Consider the following 19,599-nt stretch of genomic DNA (forward strand, 5'->3'; position numbering starts at 1 on the left):
CTATATATGTTGATTTATAGTAAATATAAAAAGCAGATGCTGTTATGAACACCATGAATGGTCTTTTTTGTATTTAGGGCTTTTCTGGGAAAAATGTCTACAGTCTTTACCATGAAACCTAAATTGTGCGGTTCATCTGACAGTAAAGTGCTACTCATTTGATTTTTACATGATAAGGACAAATGTGTCAGGAAAGTTTTTATAAGCCTATCATGGTAACTTGGAAATCAGGAATAGTAAAATTTCACAAGTCAAGTGAGATAGAGCCATAATGTCAATATTTGTAGACTGATAAAATGTGACTTGTGAAATTTGGCTCCAGTTGCTAGCTGCTTTAGTCTTGCAATTTAAAAATTACATTAGTAATGAAAACTAATGAATACAAAATTTCCATTTTTATAAAAGTTCCACACAACTGACATAGTTTTTGAGAAAAATAACTTTAAATAGTTTTGGCAACTACTGGTTAAATATTTGAATCTGGTTTTGTGCACATAGAGCACATTTTATTCATTATATTAACCACACAGTAAATAAATGAATACCACAGTCATTTACTTTGTTTAGTATAACTAAAAAGTTAAGTATTAAATGTGCAATGAATATGTAGAAATGCAAAAGTAATGAGGAACATTATTGGAATGCTGTGCTAAAACCCCACAACATTCTTATATCTTATTATTATGTTTTTCTTGAAATTTAACTGAATAATCCTAATTTTATTTTTTATATAGTTATATAAAATATTTTGGTTTCAAATATAATTTTGATTTACTCTTGCATTTCCTCAATTTGTTCATGTAATTCTTTAATTACGAAGCCATAACTTGTGTTTAGTTGTCCTTGTTGATCAGAACATTTAAAAATTCATCTTGAGAGAAGCTTTAATTGGCTGTCAGTGACTTCAGATCTTTTTTCTTCAAATATTATTCTAGGTATTATTGGAAGTTTCAAAGTAGATAGATAAATAATAACTTTAACCATTATATAAAAATAATGTACTATCTTAGCTTTAATCAGGTGGTTCTTAATTGTTTTCCTTTGCATGTTTTTCTAGTGGGTGCAGATAAAATGGAATAAGCGTTCCTTTGACAGATATCTGGGGATGGATTGGTTCTTTTAGTCTGCCATTAAAACTGAAAAATTAGGATTTCAGATGACTTTTTCAATGATAATTAAATTTCATAGTTTCTGCCTTTGACATGTTCCTGTATTTTTTTATATATAATTAAAAATGGGAGAGGGTGAGTTATTTGGAGAGAAGATTGGTAGCTATATTTACTGAGTGTAAATAAAATAGATGTAAAATTAAATAATGTAAACACAAATAACATAAATCTAAAATTAAACTGATGATGACAACATTTCCAAGAGCTCTAAACAAATCTGCATGTAATACTTTATCTCTGGGTAGGAATCATACACAGATGATGAAATTCCCTTTAGGTTTATCATGTAACTAAAAGACCTGTGAGGACCTTGATGCTTAGAGAAAATATGAAAATTAGATATGTTTCCGTACGTATTTTCACTGGTAACCATTAATGGAAAACAACACAGTATATGGTACGAACCTTTTCTGCAGAAATTGCAAAGACCTGTGGTATTGCAGGCTTTTGTTTCAAACATCTATAATATTTTCAAGAAACGGTGGCCAGCCCAGTGGCTCAAGCCTGTAATGCCAGCACTTTGGGAGACCAAGGTGGGTGGATCATGAGGTCAGGAGATCGAGACCATTCTGGCTAACACAGTGAAACCCCATCTCTACTTAAAATACAAAAAATTACCTGGGCGTGGTGGCATGCACCTATAGTGCCAGCTATAGGGTGGTATACAATGCTAGGGCTATGTTGCTAGGAGGAGGAAATCTCTGTAGTATTCTAAGAGTCTAGAATAGACTCTTAGCACACCACCCCTTCTCAGTAGACTTTTTGGAGGCATCTCAGTATATTCATTAATAGTTGGGCCTGGAACCAGACAGCCTAGGTTTAAATCCTGGCAGTGCCACTCATTTGCTAGTGCATATAGGCAGATCACTTAACCTGTTTGTGTTTCTCTTTCTCCTCTGTAAGATGCCAGTAATAATCATACTTTTCAAGTTGCTTAATATGTAATCATATGCTTTTTCAGTATGTGGCATATGGTAAATACACAATAAATATGAGTCATTGTTATAATGGTAGAAGAAGAATAAATAATTTGAGGACCTTTGGTTCTCAACAAGGAACAGTAGCTGGCTTCTGTCTTAGTCAATGCAAGCTGCTATAACAAATTACCTTTGACTGGGTAATTTATAAATAACAGAGATTTACTGCTTACTGTTCTGGAGACTTTTAAGTCTAAGACCAAGGTGCTGGTAGATTTGGTGTCTCACTCTCTGCCTTATAAATGGTGCCTTCTTGCTGTGTCCTTACATGGCAAAAGGGGCTGAAAAAGCTCCCTCGGGCAGGCCTCTTTTACAAAAGGGCACTAATCTCATTCATGAGGGCACAGTCTTTATGACCTATTCACCTCCCAAAGGCTTCACCTCTTAATATCACCACATGGAGATTTGGTTTCAACATATGAATTTGGGGAGGACACAACAAATATTCAGACCATGCCAGACTCATTTCCCTCCAGGAAGCTTTGGGTGTTCTCAGAACCTCAATATTCATTCTATAGATTGTTTCGCCAGCCATGCAGCCAGACACAAAGGACTTGATCATATTTAGGGAAATATTTGAAAACCAAGATTACATTATAAAAATGATTTATTAAAGATGTTAATATTATTATTTCTTCCAAGCTTGTGCAAAAGAAAAATATGGATAGGATTTGGATTGAAAGCTAGGTGTGACACAAATTGTCAACAATTTTAAAACATCTCTGTTCTTTTTTTGGAAGAAGTTCTGGAATAAAATCTTATTTTCTAATTTTATGTATATTCCAAATGTATTTCTGCTTAGTCATATCAGACATTTTTTAATTGGGAGAGTTGTTTTAAAACCCTCTTATATAAAGGCAGATTATTTTGCAGTAGATGAAGATGCATTGGCTGAGCTGGGGGGAAAAGGGGATTTAGGGCCTATCAGGTGGCCCTGGAGGAGAGGATGGGAGAGGATGGAAGCTGAAGAGGTGGAGCACTGGTGGAATTTGGCTTAACTCTGGAGGGTAAGGAAATAGAAGGGCTTCTGAATTGCTTCCTCAAATGTCAGGAGAAAGTGAAGGAGATATTATGAAACTTATTCGAGAAGGGTTTGTTTTGTTTCTTCTGTGGAGGTGCTGCCACACGTGGTAGTGTTAGCGGTAAAAGAGATACGAGTTACCCCGAGTTACTGGTGGCGTACACATACAGGTCTGCAGCAACTTCAGTTCCTGCCTCTCAGAAAAAGGAATTCAACTGGGGGACATAAGGCAGAAGGATAGACTGAGGCACGCTTCAGAGCAGGAGTGAAAGTTTATTAAAAAGCTTTAGAACAGTAAGGAAAGGAAGAAAAGGAAAGAAAAAAAATGAAAGTAACTCTCAGAAGAGGACCAAGGGGGTGACTTGAGAAACCAAGTTCACAGCTTGACCTCTTGACTTGGGGCTTTATAGGTTTACATATCTCCGGGATCTTGTCTTACTACTCCCCACTCCTGAGGTCTTCTTGGGAAGCTGCTGATCAGTTTCAGGTGTTTTCTATCTTCAGGAGATGGCTTTTCCCTGGTGCCAGCTGTGACCAATTACTTCAAACAGTTAACAACCACCTGATCATCACCTGATGGATGCCCAACACTCCTGGTGTGTCTGGGAGCCCTCTCCTGCCCTGCTCAGACCTGACTAGCTACCTACTGTAGCAGTAACTGCCTCATGGAGCAAGAACGAAAACAAGCCAGTTTTGTGAGGTAAGCCTGGCCAGTTTGGATTTCACGTCTAAATGAGTACAAATAGTTTATATCCTAAAATTCTTCATGCCCTGGTCAAATAATCTTTGCATTTAAAACAATTGATTGAAAATGTGATGGTACAGCATGGTTGATTCTCAAGATGCAGAAAAGACTGTGCTTTTCAGATCCTGTCCTAAAGAGTAGTTTAATCCTTTGCTTGTGGAAAATCGACAGAGTCAAAACAGAAACTTCTGTTGGCAATTTTCCTTACTAGTTCAATAAAACGTTTCACCCTGCTATCTTGTGACATATTTGTAGTTCTGTAAATATGCCACGGCACTTGGGGTGAGACAGGAAGGGAGAGGGACATGTCCAATTATAAAAATCGGTGTGAGCTGGCTGGCAGGTATGTGCTGAGAAAGAAAAATACCATGTCACATGATGACATCTCCCTTATACAGTGTGCTTTGCCCCCCATTATAAAGTGCTCTTCTACTTAGTATTTTATTTTTTCTTAGTGACAACCTTCAAAGGAGCTGTGTGTTTTTGTAAGAGTCTTTTCTACAATGTAGAATCCACACCAAGAACATATGTAGAATGCCCTACTGGGATTTTATCCTTTTGTGTCTGGCTCAAGTTTGTACTTGGCATGAGCTCTTATTTTAGGAACTAGCCTGAGGCATCTAGACCCTTGCTGCTGCCACCTCTAGAGAGACAAAAATGAACGGAATAGAGTAGTTATATAAGAGAGGAATTTAAAGAGACCACTCCAAGAGTTTTCAAGCTGCTTTTTCTTCTCCCTTCCCTTCTTCCTTCTTTTTTCCTTCCTTTCTCACTCCTTTCTTTCCTTCCTTCCTTTTTAAAGCCCTAAGAACCATTTCTTCTGTGGAAAGTTTATATGGAATCCCAAAGGAAGACAAGATAAAGACTGCTCTGGTAGAAGCATAGATGAGTACCCAGAACTCTTCCTGGTTGTAGTTCTGGGGAGAATAATTTGAAAACACACAATTAATTGCATTAAAAACAGAGACCTAGACATTTGAATGATTTGTTATAGTTTCTGATTTTGACTCCAGAGACAATGTGAGTGTGCTGAACTCTTCTGGTAATGGGAAATTTTTGACATGGTTTGCCAGATCTAGCCATTAAAGTTTTAGATTTCCTCTGTTTCTTGTTTTAATAGTGAGTTTGACTATAGTAGCAAAATCATGTGGGTCAATTTTGTTTCCCACTTTTCTTTATAATTTTAGATAAGATCATATACATTTTACACATAGTTCTATTGTAATAACTGTGTGAAAAGTCTGGTAGATGTAAAGCTGTGCATTTTAAGAGAGACTAGACCGGGTGCAGTGGCTCACATTTGTAATCCTAGCACTTTGGGAGGCTGAGGTGGGAGAATCACTTGAGGCCAGGAGTTTGAGACTAGCCTGGGCAAAATAAAGAGACCCCTTGTCTATGAAAAAATTATAAGAAGAAAGACTAAAAAATTCCTATTCTTTAAGACAAATGTTTATTCCATAATTATAATGCAAAAATATTATTTGAAAGCTTATAAATGAATTGCTCCCCACAAATTACAGTTCTACAAATCTATAATCTCTTGAAAAAAATCATAAATGTCTTTTAAAAGTTTTTTAGCATTTCTTACACTGCAACAATTTTCTGTTTTTCTTCTATGCCCTAAAGAAGAACATCTACCTGAAATTAGGACATTACGTGATTGTGAAATAGCTGCCTGCTCCTAAGGTCCTTGTTCCTCTAGGGGGCAGTGCTTTACTTTTACATCACCAACCCAGTGCGAAAATGTTAAGAGCAGCTTTGTTTCTTAAAAGACTAGAAGTAGTTCATTCTGCTCATTCTCTCTCTTCGTTTTAAAGACGTACTGTATAGCTGAGACATTGAACAAGAATGCTTTTAACCAGAAAATATCCAAGATATTAGAACTTCCATAAACTAATATTTGATTTGGAGTTTTTAGGGAAGATTTCTTTGGCTTAATTCTTTATTTTCTAAGAAAGCATGAAAGAGTTTGACTTATGCTTCAAATTTAGTTATTACATAATATTATTCTCCTTTCTCAAAGATAAACTTTCTTCCCCCTTAAAAACAATTTTAAGGTTCCAGATTTGTCACCTGACTTGGTAAACAAAGCAAAACAAAACAAAACCCAAAAAGCCAACCAAAACAAGAACCATAACATCCGTTTTGTTCTCTTTGGTTCTACATTTCTATTTATATTTTTCATACAATTAAAAATTTTAGACTATTTTCCTTATGCCACAGACTTCTTCTTTTTGTGGTAGTTCCACAAAACAAATAGATTTATTAAGAAAACAAAAGCCTTCTCCATTTCTTTCAGCCCATTCTCATCCCTTACTTCTTAAAAGCAATATATAGCATGTGTGTGTGTGTATATATATATAGTGTATATATTACTATGTATACACTAATATGGGCAGCAGAATTCAAAGATTTCTGGACCCAGGTGCACATATACATCTTCCCCCAGTTATTCTATCAAACACTAATGTAGGTACTGCTGTGAAGAGATTTTTTTGCAGATAAATTAAGATCCCAAATGCAGATAAATTAAGATCCTTAAATTAGGGAGATTATCTGCGTTAAGTCTCATCTAATTATGTGAGTCCCTTAAATGTGTTTGTAGAGATTAGAGACAGAGTCAGAGTTGAGATGTGGGAGGGATTCAATTTGAGAGAGGTTCTCTAGTGGTGGTTTTGAGATGGAGGGGAGTCATGGGGCAAGGACCTGAGATTGGCCTCTAGTGGCTGAGAGTGGTCCTCAGTTTACAATCAGCAGGAAAACCAGGACAACCACTATAAGAAACTGAATTATGACAAAACAAAATGAGCTTGGAAGTGAACCCCAAGCTCTCGGTGGTATACATAGCCCAGATAACACATTCATTTCAGCTTTGTGACACCCAGAGTAGAGTTAAGCCATACTGGGCTTTTGACCCATACATCTGTAAGACAATAAATGGGTGGTATTTTAAGTTTCTAAGGTTTTTGTTATGCAGCTATAGAAAATCAATACAATCAAGGTAAGCAAATTTCTTTAACATTATTTTTAAAAGTTGGCTTAAGAAGTGGAAGCTGATACTGAAAAAATAAGTTCAGCATTTGGGGATTTGCCGTACCCTGTTATCGAGGTGGTTTGCTGGTCAATAACCATGCTCCCCTTTTCCTGGCAACATTCCCTAATGGGCTGACCTCACAGCTCCAGAGGTGAGACTTAGTTAGCTCAAGCCATTTGGAGTGTATCATTTAGGGCATGTGACCTAAGCTGGTCCAATTAGAATAAACCCCAGGAGGATTTTGGTGAGAATGTTGGGGTACATACTGTCTTTTCTTCTTTGAGCTTAGTGATGTGAATATTGAGAGTGATAGGTATTGAAGATTCAAGGGAGAGCCTAGCATTTCTTAGAGGCTGCCATGTGAAGCCTAAAAATTAAGCAACCCAGAGGAAGAAAAGTTAAGAAGGATTCTGGTTATATTTCAGTCCTGGATTAGGCTGTGTGTGAATATAAATCTGCTGCTTGATATGAGCCCATAAATCTTTCTCTTCCCTTAAAAAATTGTTTAAGCCTATTTACTTTGAGTTTCTTGATTCTTGCAAATGAAAAATGAAATCCAGACTGATAGACCAATTATTTCTCTGATTTTCATAATACCTTTCCTCATCTTTCAACAATAAAATATGTTCCAGAGTAGTAAACTGTAATCATCTGCATTTATTTCCTTTTGTCTTTGTCTAGTCTTTTAAGTCTAAAGATAAAAATTGGTTAAAAATTATAATAACATGTTCTATTATTTATTATTCTCATATTATCTGACTGAACAATCCAGAAAAATAGGTATTATGGCTTTCATAATCTTATGACACATATTTGAAGAAAATTTATTATTGGCTTTGTATAAACTTTGTTTTCTTTTGGAAATTCTGTCAATAAAGTAGAACCCATTTTGTTTAAAAGTTTTATTTCAATCTAGTTTTTAGGCCCTTGGCTTGGATGTCATACTAGGTAATTTTAACCACTGGATGTTTGTGTTTGCCAATGAGTTAACGGTTAGCCTTTTTACTGAGATTTGTCTCTGATCTTCAGTGAAGTTCACAGATGTTGCCTTATCAAAAAGTTGGTATTTGGGAAAAGTTTTCAGAAAATATATCCCCTCCATAAAGTCTTCTATTGTCTTTAAAGCAACTGAGCCAAATAATGCGACCTATCAAATTGTTTCATCTTAATTCAGGGACACAAGAGGAATGCTGCTCTGGAGGACGCTAGCATATATCAAGTGTTTTCTCGTTCTTTGCCAAGTGTACAGTTCATTGTTCGGTCACCTGTGTCTGTCAGTTTAGCACATGTAAGGCAGTTCTCAGCATCCTTCCTTCTTCTCTGAAACTTACATGGAGGCTTCAAACATTGTCTGGCTCATTATTTCCCAAGAAAGGTTAAGCCCTTTACTGTCAGACCGGAACCCTTCGCTAATTAGAGCCCTTGCTTTGTCACTGAACGTGTCACGTCTGCAAGCCTTCCTGCTGTGATCAGGGGCACGTTGATCACTCGCATAAATGTCCAGTGACCCCAGATCTCCAGGGAAGACTGCCTACGATTTTCTGTCTGACAAATGTTTAGCTTGCTAAAATCCCAACTCCCCTTTAACAAGTTCTTATGTAGGGTTGGATGAGATAGTCACCAGTTCACCAAGAAGCTTTTGCTTAATACTGCCCTGTTTATTGCTTCAGTTTTAGTGAGGTTGAGTCCACAGTAAAATAATAAAAGCAATACTTTCAAATGTGGAAAAAATAGTAAAATTTCCCACTCTTTTAAGAAGTAATGTGTCAGTATATCTGTTACATGGTATGTTTTCATTTTATAAAACAATCTTTTTGATTCAGTAAAAATCTGTTCTTTTTGATATAATTTATAAGGATAACTCAAGATTGTTTTAAGTGATAAAAATGATAATCATATAATTACATTACTTCCATTGACTTTCTTCTTTGATTCAGGAAATATGCAATTTACAGTTTCTTTTTCAGTTGATAGGGTGCAACCAGTTGCAAGGATAGAAAGATTAAATGCACTGGCAGGTTTCCTGTCCTTGAATTGTCAAAGACTGCTATTGAGAGTAAGTCAGGCTTCACCCTTCCTATTCATAGGAGTGTTTCTGTACCTTCTGTTGGATCATTGCCTCCTTCCATTTCATCAGAGAGTTGGCCCAAATGATGCGAGTGTCTTGGTGTTCGATTTCATTGTGGGTTAGTTAACTTCTTGAAGAAAATTGTCTACTATACATATAGATTACAACTGTATATTTGGCTGGTTGATTCACAGGTTAATTTTAGATATAATGTTAATTCACAAGCTTAGTGCACTTTTCTTTTTGAAGGAAAATACATTATAAACTTAAAAAAGAGTTGTATTAAATGTCAGAATTATTTAAGGCCAGAGGACAGAAATTTTCTTTTTTTTTTTTCTTTGAGTCGGAGTCTTGCTCTATCACCAAGCTGGAGTGCAGTGGTGGGATCTCAGCTCACTGCAACCTCCAACTCCCTGGTTCAAGCAATTCTCCTGTCTCAGCCTCCCGAGTAGTTGGGATTACAGGCAGCAGCCACCACACGCAGCTAATTTTCTGTATTTTTCGTAGAGACAGGGTTTCACCATGTTGGCCAGAATGATCTCAATCTCCTGATCTTGTGATCCACCCGCCTCTGCCTCCCAAAGTACTGGGATTACAAGCGTGAGTCACTGTGCCTGGCCAGAAATGTTCTTTTTTGCTGAGAAAGAATTTTAGCATACTTCTTTGTGAAGAAAAAGGAAAGAAAAGGAAAAGAAAAAGCCAGCAAACTATAGGAAATTGTTTATAGAAAGTATTAAAATTATAAAAAGTCATATATTTATTGTTTAACTCAAGAACTTACATTTCTTTGTCTTGATACTTTTCAAAAGAATGCTGTATTAAAAATGTAGCTGACTTTTTAAAAATATAGAAGCAATGATAAAATATCAGATCATTAAAGCTGTTTCTATACATTTGTCCCTTTGGAAAAAGGATAAATCATTAGGTTTCCTTACTGGGCTTTGAGTTTCTGTACTTCTTTTTGTCTTTTTATTTTACTAATATTCAGACTCAGTTTTACCAACTGTGTGTATTTGACATATACACGCACGCACACAACACACACACACACACACACAAACACACACACGTATACTTATATACACTTCTTTGGGAAGAAGGAAGATAGAGATGAGAGGGGCTTTTTTCAAGTTTTTTTCTCCTAATTTTAGATAGATGTTCGTTATAGAAATTTTAGAAAAAAGAAAATCATGCCACCAGGAATCTAACACCCTAAGGCAATCAATAGATATTAATTAGTTTTCAAGTTTATTTCTCTTCCTTTATGAGTAGTTAATTTATGTTTGTAGCTCATTAAATCATTAAAGTTTTAATGTTTAAAAATCTATTTGTATAAGATATGCATATATATTTACTTATATAGCCAATCTCCATTCTATGATTTATATTCACTACTATTGTACAGTAGACTGCAATTCATTTTGAAATTTTTAATTGCTTTTGATTTTTAAAAAATTTATTTTAAATTACATAAGTAATACAGGAACATAGTCTTGGAAAAGATTGAGACAGTACATGTGTTATGTTCCCTTTTTTCCAGTTCCCCATGCCAATCCCCAACTGGATTTAACATGGTCCCTAGTTTTGTATTCATCTTTCCCAACATTTTCATTTGCATTAATATAAGTATTAGGTTATTAAGTTGGACTTCACCTGTTGCCCTAGAATAAGGGACAAAACCAAGGACATATGGGACACCCAGCAGCACCTCATGTTCTAAAGAGAGCTGTAGTGTGACCATATAGGTCACACTATTTGACCAGGGCTCAAATAGGGTCTGCAGTTCCGAATCACATACTAACCCCTCCTTCTAACTCTAGGCCCCTTCCACTTATATAAGAGAACTCCAGGAGGAGTTGGACAGAGAGAAGGAAAAAGGGGAAGAAGGCAAGAGAGGGAGACACACACACACACACACACACACACACACACACACACAGAGAGAGAGAGAGAGAGAGAGAGAGAGAGAGAGAGAGAGAAAATGAATATTGGTTTCCAAGTGAATTACTTGGAGAGAATGAGAATTCTTGCAAAAACGTTGAAGTTTGCGTATGTAGCTTACTGGCTGATCTAAACCCATATCTGTTTGAGTAGAACAATGGGCAGAAATAGGCCGCAGGAGTCAGCCTGTATTCCTGTGGATTGCTGTGGAGGGATGTGTGAGCTTCCTGTGGGGCAGTAAACACCATGGCAGCAAGTAAGCTTATACCATTCTGCCAGTGCCTCAGGTCAGAATCTGCCACTGTCAGTGAATTATCCTCTCTCCCCACTGATTCTTTTGAGGCTTTATATCAAAAATTTAAATATACTAAGAGTGGTATATAGCATTTAAAATGTTATCTCATTAAAATATGTTTTAACTCTACTGGTTAATATGTTTTAAAAGTATTCAGAAGAACTGGCTGTTAGTATATTTTAAATTATTTTGAATTTTAGAATAGTTTCAAATCCAGATGAATATAGAATCCAGATATCAAATCCTTAGGGTTCAATTGAATTTTTGCCTCTTTCCAAGAGTATTTGTCAGTAATAAATCCAGCTCTCAAGAAAAAAAACAAACAACACTATTAAAAAGTGGGCAAAGGACATGAACAGACACTTTGCAAAGAAGACATACATGCGGCTAACAAGCTTGTGAAAAAAAGCTCAACATCACTGATTATTAAAGAAATGCAAATCAAAACCACAATGAGACACCATTTTACACCAGTCAAAATGGCTATTACTAAAACGTCACAAAATAACAGATGCTGGCAAGGTTGTGGAGAAAAAGGAATGCTTGTCCATTATTGGTGGGAGTGTAAATTAGTTCAATCATTGTGAAAGACAGTGTGGCAATTCCTCAAAGATCTAAAGTCAGAAACATCATTTGACCCAGCAGTCTCATTACTGAGTATAAACCCGAAGGAATATAAATGTTTATATCATAAGGACGCATGCATGCCTGTGTTCACTGCAGCACTATTCACAATAGCAAAGACATGGAATCAACCCAAATGCCCATCAATGATAGACCAGATAAAGTAAATGTGGTCCATATACACTATGGAATATTATGTAGTCATAAAAAGGAATAAGATCATGTCCTTTGCAGGGACGTGGATGCAGCTGGGGGCCATTATCATTAGCAAACTAATGCATGAACAGAAAACCAAATGCCACATGTTTTCACTTATAAGTGGGAGCTAAGTGATGAGAACACATGAACACATAGAGGGGAACAACAGAGACTGGGCCTGTCCGAGGGTAGAGGGTGCAAGGAGGGGGAGGATCGGAAAAATAACTAATGGATAAAGCTTAATATCTAGATGATGAAATAATTGGTACAGTAGTCTCCCATGACACATGTTTACCTATGTAACAAAACTGCACATCCTTTACATGTACCCCTGAATTTAAAATGAAAGTTAAAAAAAAAAGCCAACTCAATACAGAAAGTCTTTGTTCAGGTTTACTTGCTTGTTCAATCCTGTGAATGTAACCAATGTCATGGCTTCCAAGTGGATGCCTTGCCCACCATCCCTATGTTCCAGAACCCCAGGCCAGCTCTTAAAGATTGACAATGACACTCTGGGACTGGCCAGCATCTCCTTGGCCTTCATGGCAAAGCCCTTCTCACCCTGGTTGGCCAGTACCTTACAGTAGGCCATCTCCCTTTTTGGCAGTTCCTCCTCCCCCACTCTGTCTCTGACTGCCACTCCTGTTGCCTTTCATGTTAGCACAGGCACTGATCCCACACCAGGCCACCACTCTTGCACAGATGCTCTCATTACTGCACTGGAGCTCAGACCCTCTGTGGGAATGTCTTCCTCCCTCAAATGGGCTCTGACATGATACCCTGTGCCAGAGTGCCCCTCCACGAGGATAATCTTGTTACCTTGCTTGGACTTCAGCATTCTGCTCTAGGTCTTTTCCCACACAAATACTCTCTACACCCAGCATGGGCTTTGGTACCCTAGGCTGGGTCACCTCCATTCTTCACTCTCTTTGGGTCCTGACTCTCCACACAGTGCTGCCACAATCCATGAACTTCTTCCTCACCCTGCTCTGACTCAGATAGCCTGCCCTGGATCATACTCCCTGGATCACACCCACTTGGCTTCCCGCACTAGGTTGCCTCCTCATATGAATGCTCTCCTCACCGCGCTCAGATATTAACTTTCCATGCTAGGCAGCCCTCTTGCCTGGATACCCTTCTTACCCTGCTAGAGTTTTGTACCTAGACATCTGCCTTGTTCTACCCCACATAACAATGGTCTGAATTGTTCAGAAAAGAAGGGATGGGAAAAAAAGGAGAAGTGAAAGAGCTATGATTGACTTTTGTACCTTACTTTTTCCCAAATGAGTTTATTATATGTGATTAAAAGGTAAATAAGATAAGGCTTTTGCCTTCCAGAGGTTTACATTCTGGAAAGGGGACAAACATACAAAGATAGGAGAGTACAGTGTGTGTATTAGTCTGCTCTCATGCTGCTGTGAAGAAATATCTGAGACTGGGTAATGTATAAAGAAAAGAGGTTTAATTGGCTCATGGTTCCACAGGCTAGTACAGGACGCATGGCTGGGGAGGCCTTGGGAAACTTGTAATCATGGCGGAAGATGAAGGGGAAGCAGGTTCATCTTACATGGCAGGAGTAGGAGGAAGAGAAGAGGGGGCTGTGTATGGGGTGTGGTGGTGGGAGGTGCTATGCAATTTTAAACAACCAAATATTGTGAAAACGCTATCATGACAATAGCACCAAAGGGGGAAATTCCCTCCCCATGATCCAGTCACCTCCCACAAGGTCCCACCTCTGCCACTGGGGATTGCAATTCAAAATGGGATTTGAGTGGGGTCACAGATCCAAACCATATCAGTGTGCTAACACAGTGCTGTATTGTAGGTGCTGCAGCAACATATTGGAACTATACCTATCTCAGTCTGGAAGTTTTGGTGGAGGCCTTTGGGAGGTGGTGATGAGGAGCTCAGTCTTAAATAGGAGGATCTAACTAGGTAAAAAGAGGCTACGGTATGTTGAACCCACATAACCGTTGCATCAGATTATTCACAAATATAAGTAGCATAATATTAAAAGTTATAGTATTACTAGGAAAACACAAATAGATTTAGTTTATTTAAAAGCCTTTTTAATGAGAAAAATCTTATTACATAAGCAGGTGGATCTTCTTTGTCTTTCTGCAAAACAAGGAAATTGGTTTAAGAATGAGTTCATGTTGCTTTGAAGTCCTGACACATGCCTGAATATGACCTACTACAACCACAAAAAACAATTTAAAATGAAGCCCTAACGATTTTATAATGGAATGCCTAATTTGTGCTGGAAATAAGCATGACAAACCTGACTATAAAGGAAAGGGAAGTTATTCTTTATATTTGGAATGTCTTTCAATTTCTTTTTAATTAAAAAATCAGCCAAGAATATTGATAAAGAAAGTTATCCTTGCTGTGGTGCCCTGAAGCTTGCCATGCTTAATGGCCAAGAGGGTCTACTTTGGAAAACATCATTCAATAGACATAAGAATCATGTGAGTGAGACCTGTGTCTGATGGGAAGCTTAGAAATGGAATTAGAGAGTCTGTCCCTGGGACTATTTGTTAGGAGCACAATTAGTTCTTTTAACTTGCCTTTCCTATGTATATGAAATAGGGTGTGCATATTTGTCCTGGAAAAAGGAGTATATATAATATTATTTATTAAAATAGAAATTAAATGAGTTATGGAATATTTTTCTAGCCTGAGAAAACATAAATATTTCTGATAGTGATTTTATAAGGCCGAGCAGAGTTGGTTTATAGAATGTATTCTGTGTTTTCATTTATTTACAGAGTACATTAAAATTGGAAGTTCAGTGTGAGGAGAAACAGGCAATTTTGGTGTTCTCAATCTGTTGGAAAGGCCCAGGTGGTGATTTTAGCTATCGATGGTGGTTAAGGCCCAGTTTTGCCATTCATAAAGTCCATGACCTTAGGCTAGTTATTTCATGTCTCTCAATATCAGTTTCCTCATGTGAATAATACTGTTGAGAAAAATGATAACCTTTTCTCACAGCATCTTGTTTGCAGATTACTAGACTGAATGAACTGTGGCTATGATACTGTTTCTCCACATAAAATCTATGTTCAAGTAACTTTATTTTAAAGAATGTTACCCCAATGCATCCAGTTATTTGAGCTGAGTAATTCTGGAATTAAGATAATTTTACTTACAGAAAACATGAAAAATGAAACTTCTTCTAAGGCAACATATTAAAAAAGCAAAACACGAAACTTGCTAGCTTTAGCTACATAGTACTTAAGATTCACAGGAGTAGGAATAATATTTTTTATCTCTAATACAATGGTGATTACATAGTGAGAAATAGCTGCGTTGGTTGTTAATAGATTTGCCTGAGAATGATGCTTAAATTATGTGTTATCTTTAACTGCTCCTGTAAACAATGATGGCAGTGCTCTGTCTTTGGGTATTGAAATTACTTATGTAATCTAAGACATGACATTAAAGAGACCACTGGTTGTGAGAAACATGATTCTATTAAATCAAGTTACACTGTTTTCAAATAAGTATAGAGTCTAATCACTGCATTAGGGTCAAGACCATAACACTTTTGGAAAAGAAATTTTCAATTATAATAAACTAGAGTTCAGTTCTATTATTACTTTGAGAAACAGTTTTTTTTTTTTCTTATAAATATAGTTACTCATCTAGCTACTGAAAAATTTTATTCAGGCAATTTTTGGGTAAAAATATTACAGGTTGTTTAGTATCTTTTAAGTTTTCATGGCTGCTTTTATGGTGTTTCTGCTAAAGTATTTTATGAAGTGGAAATGCTATTAAATCCTAAAACTAAATGAAAATAAGCATAATTTAGACAAAACAAAAAATATCTTCTCATTTATTTGGATTTTTTTTTCAAAACAAATGCCTAACTTTAAAAATTAGAGCTACAGAGAAGACAGAGCAAGATGAAGCAATAGAAGGCTCCACTGATCTTCCCACCGTGAATGAACATCACATTTTAACAACTATCTGTATGCAAGACACCTAGATAAGAACCAAAAATCAGGTGAACACTCAAAGTCCCTTGTTTTAACTTCATATCACTGAAATATGCACTGAAGGGGGTAGGAAAGACAGTTGAATTGTATACATCAACCCAGCAGCAGCTGCATAGTAAAGACAGAGTATCTGCACTTTGTAGAGAGAGTACAGTTACTGGGGGACTTTGCATTGAACTCAGTGCTGCCCTGTCACAGTGGAAAGCAAAACTGTGCTGAACTCAGCCAGTACCTACTAATGGAGGGGGCATCTGGACCATCCCTAGCCAGAGGGGAAGGAAGTGCCCATCACAGTGGCCAAAACTTGAGTTTAAGCAAGCCTTGCTACTGTGAGCTAAAGTGCTCTGGGTTACTAAGTGAATTTGAAAGGCAGTCTAGAATACAAGGACTGGAATTCTTAGGCGAGTCCTGATGCTGTGTTGGGCTTAGATCCGGTGAAATGGTACAGTGCATGACCTAGTGAAACATCAGACAGGGTGGCTGGGGGAGGCTTGTGCCACCTCTCCTCACAACCCCAGGCAGTGTAGCTTGCAGCAACGAAAGTGATTCCTTCCTTCTGCTGGAGAAGAGGAGAGAAAAGAATAAAGAGGACTTTGTCTTACATGTTGAATACCAGCTCACCTACAGTAGGAGCCCCCATCCCAGGCTCTACCTCCTGGAAGACATTTCTAGACATACTTTGGGAAAGAAGAGAATCTGCTGCCTTGAAGGGAAGGAACCAGTCCTGGAAGGATTCATCACCTCCTAATTAAGGCGCCCTTGTGCCCTGAATAACCAACAGTGATACTCAGATAGTACACCATGGGCCTTGGATGAGACTCTGATACATGCTGGCAACAGGTATTAGCTCTGCCACATTTATATATTAAATGCCTTTCTATTTCTTTTTAATTTTTAAAAATTCAGCTAAGAATATTATTAAAGAAGGTTTTTCTTGCTGTGGTGTCCTGAAGCTTACCACTTTGACCCATGTTGAATGGTCAAGAGGGTTTACTTTGGGAAAATATCATTCAGTATGCATAAGAATCATGTGCAAGTGAGACCTATGTCTGATGAAAGGTACCACACAGGCTCTTTGGGTCCCCAAGTACAGTCATAGGCTCTTGGATAGCATTTCTGGACCTGCCTTTGGCCAGAGGGCAAGCCACTGCTCCTGCCCTAAAGGGTGAATCCCAGGCTTGGTAGTATTCACCACAAGCTGACTGATGAGCCCTTGGGCCTTAAGTGAACATCAGTAGTGGCCTGGAAGAACTCCCCATGGGCCAGTCATGGTGGTGGCCTTAGGGAGAGGATACTTTGCCTGTGGAAAAGGGAGGGATGAGTGGGGAAGTGGTTTGAGTGCCAGCTTAGGTGCAGCAGAATACCAGGTAGATTTCTAAGTTTTTTAAATTTTGAGACAGGGTCTTACTCTGTTGCCCAGGTTGGAGTGCAATGGAACAATCAGGGATCACTGCATTCTCTACATTCTGGGCTCAAGCCATCTTCCCACCTCAGCCCTCCAAGTAGCTGGGACTACAGGTACATGCCACCATGCCCTGGTGAATTTTTTTCATTTTCGGTAGAGATGATGTCTTGCTATGTTGCCTGGGCTGGTTTTGAACTCTTGAGCTCAAGTAAGCCTCTGACCTTGGCCTTCCAAAGTGTTGGGATTATAAGTGTGAGCCACCATGCTCAGCCAATTTCTAAGGGTTTTAATTCTAATTCCTGGCTCCCAAACAGCATCTCTGGACCCACTTGGGGCCTCGGAGTCCTCACTGCCCTGAAGGGAAGGACACAAAGCTTTGGCTGACTTCAGCACCTGTTGATTGAAGAGCCCTAGGACCTTGAGTGAGTATAGGTGGTAGCCAGGTAGTGATTACGGTGGGCTTTGGGTGAGACCCAGTGGTGTGTTGGCTTCAGGTCTAACTCTAGGAAGATCCAATAGTGGTGGCCACATAGGTGCTTATATCACTGCACCTCTAGGTGCAGGTAGCTCAGTATAGAGATACCATTTGTTTGGGAAAAAGTAAGGGAAGATAGCAAGAGTCTATGCCTAGTAACCCAGAGAATTCTTCCAGATCTTTTCTGAGACCACTAAGATGGTACCTCCAGGAGTCTTCAAGAATCACATTATTACTGGGCTTGGGGCCAAAGTCCCTTCAAGTACGTGGACAGCCTTCCCAAGAAGGATAGGCACAGATTATGATGCCCAGGTTTCAAAGACCACAATAAATATCTAACTATTTAATGCACAGGCAACAATGAATATCTACAATAATCAAAACCAACCAGGAAAACATGACCTCACCAAATTAACGAAATAAGTCACCAGGGATCAATCCTGGAGAAACAGTGATATGTGACCTTTCAGACAGATAATTCAAGATAACTGCTTTAAGGAAACTGAAAAAAATTCAAAATAACACAGAGATGGAATTCAGATTCTATCATATAAACTTAATAAAGAAATGGAATTAATAAAAAAGGATTAAACAGAAGTTCTGGAGTTGAAAAATGCAAGTGACAGACTGAAGAATGCATCAGAGTCTCTTGATAGCAGCATTTATCAAGCAGAAGAAAGAATTGGTAAGCTTGAAGACAGGAATGGTGACATCACTGATGCTTTACAAAAAGGCCTTGGTAACAATACCTCAAAGAAATCAGGAGTTTACAAACAAATAACTCATTTTAAGGGATGAGATGATGTTGAAGATGAGACCCACAGCAGTAGACCATCCATATTAATTTGTGAAGAAAAAATTTATTTTGTTTGTGCCCGAATGAAAGAGGACTGACGATTAACAGCAAAAACAATAGTCAACACCACAGCCATTTTGACCGGTATGGCTTACATAGTTCTGACTGAAAAAGCTGAGTAAACTTCTCACTTGGTGGCTACCAAAAATGTGTACAGATTAGCTGCAGGCAAGAGTAGAGCTTTCAGTGGACATTTTAAACAAGTGGGATGAAGATCCTGAAGCATTTCTTCAAAGAATTGTAAAGGGAGATGAAACATGATTTTATCAATATGATCCTGAAGACAAAGCATAATCAAAGCAATGGCTACCAAGAAGTGGAAGTGGTCCAGTCAAAGCAAAAGCAGACCAATCAAGAGCAAAGGTCATAACAGCAGTTTTCTGGGGGATGGTCAAGGCATTTTGCTTGTTGACTTTCTGGAGGGCTAAAGAAAAGTAATATCTGTCTATAAGGGTGTTTTGAGAAAGTTAGCCAAAGCTTTAACTGGGAAAGCTTCACCACAGGATCCTTCTCCACCATGACAGTACTCCTGTTCATTCCTCTCATCAGGAGAGTTTCAGTGGGAAATCATTAGGCATCTAGCTTACAGTCCTTATTTTGCTCCTTCTGTCTTTTTTCCCCCAATCTTAAAAAATTGTACTAATTTTTCTTTAGTTAATAATATAAAAAAACACTGCATTGACATGTTTAAGTCCCCAGTACCCTCAGTTCTTCAGGGATAGACTAAATTGCTGGTATTATCACTTACAAAAGTGTCTTAAACTTGATGGAGCTTATATTGAGAAGTAAAGTC

General features: G+C 37.9%; 1 long non-coding RNA gene across 1 annotated transcript in view; it reads left to right on the forward strand.

Annotated features, from left to right (window-relative positions):
* The window catches only part of LOC105729993 (uncharacterized), a 662,720-nt gene that overhangs the window by 35,464 nt on the left and 607,657 nt on the right, over positions 1-19,599 (forward strand). Inside the window, exon 2 of the long non-coding RNA XR_010342619.1 lies at positions 3,672-3,867. This is a non-coding gene — a long non-coding RNA (uncharacterized LOC105729993). The remainder of the gene's footprint in view (positions 1-3,671; positions 3,868-19,599) is intronic.

This window comes from Aotus nancymaae, unplaced genomic scaffold (genome assembly GCF_030222135.1).
Source record: "Aotus nancymaae isolate 86718 unplaced genomic scaffold, 86718_ANA_hifiasm-v0.15.2.pri h1tg000014l, whole genome shotgun sequence".
NCBI lineage: Eukaryota > Metazoa > Chordata > Mammalia > Primates > Aotidae > Aotus > Aotus nancymaae.